Source organism: Myotis davidii, unplaced genomic scaffold (assembly GCF_000327345.1).
Source record: "Myotis davidii unplaced genomic scaffold, ASM32734v1 scaffold726, whole genome shotgun sequence".
Classification (NCBI taxonomy): domain Eukaryota; kingdom Metazoa; phylum Chordata; class Mammalia; order Chiroptera; family Vespertilionidae; genus Myotis; species Myotis davidii.
The window spans coordinates 2,451,416-2,452,589 of NW_006297808.1; the positions used below are offsets into that span (position 1 = coordinate 2,451,416).

Sequence of the window (1,174 nt, forward strand, 5' to 3'; positions counted from 1 at the left end):
TAGGCTCTTCAGTAAGTGGTGCTGGGTCAACTGAATATTGAAATGGAAAAGTAAAATGAAAAATTGGGCCCTAACCCACACCACCCATGAAAGTCAATTCGAAATGGGTCATCGATCTCAATATGAAAGATAAAACCATACAGCTTTTAGAAGAAAACATAGGTGACTACCTTCATGACTTCAGAATAAAGATTTCTCAGACAGGACACAAAAAGCACTCACATTAAAGCAAACTTTGGAAAAAAAGCGACTGCATTAGAATTAAGATTTTCTTTTCATCAGAAGATACCATTCAGGGAACAAAGAGGCCTATCACCAGGTAGAAGAGGGTTCTTGGAATACTTATATCACAAAATCAGACATCCAATTGGCCAACAGCCCTACGTAGAGGGGCTCAACTCGGCCATAAAAAGAAATGCTAATTAGATCACAATGAGATACTCCCACATACCCACCAGAATGGCTACGATTAAAAAGACTTGCCCTGACCGGTTTGGCTCAGTGGATAGAGCGTCGGCCTGCGGACTGAAGGGTCCCAGGTTCGATTCCGGTTAAGGGCATGTACTTTGGTTGGTTGCGGGCACAACCCCAGTAGGGGGTGTGCAGGAGGCAGCTGATGGATGTTTCTCTCTCATTGATGTTTCTAACTCTCTATTCCTCTCCCTTCCTCTCTGTAAAAAAACAATAAAATATATTAAAAAAAAAAAAAGACCAACAACACCAAGTCCTACAGAGAACAGGAGCCGCTGGAGCGCTTCTCAGGCAGTGTTAATGGAGCGTCTGTGACAACCAGCAGGTTCTGATAAGGCTGATGAGAAGGCCACTCCATGACCCAGCCATTCTATCCCCAGATGAGGGGACAGATGAGGTGCCCACAAAGAGCAAGCAGGGGGTGGCATCTCTTTGGTCATTGGGGCTTTCAGAAGAAATGAGAGCAGAGTTTTAAGAATTAAAGACACAGCCCAAGCCCAGGAGACTGGATGGAGAAGCAGAGGCGGGGTCCCAGGAACAGAGGAAGAAGGCCTGGGAGCAGCTCTGCACCTTCTTCTGCATGAACCTGGGCGGGTCCCTTCTTTTCTCCAGGCCCCCACTCCTCCAAAGGCAAGGTGAAGGTCCAAGAGAAGCTGCTCTGACTGCAGGGGGTGGGAACCCAGAGACCCCAATCAGCACCTCC

General features: G+C 47.1%; 1 protein-coding gene across 1 annotated transcript in view; it reads right to left on the bottom strand.

The window, feature by feature from the left end:
- Positions 1-1,174, bottom strand: part of COL26A1 (collagen type XXVI alpha 1) — a 122,867-nt gene that overhangs the window by 31,213 nt on the left and 90,480 nt on the right. The window lies entirely within an intron of this gene.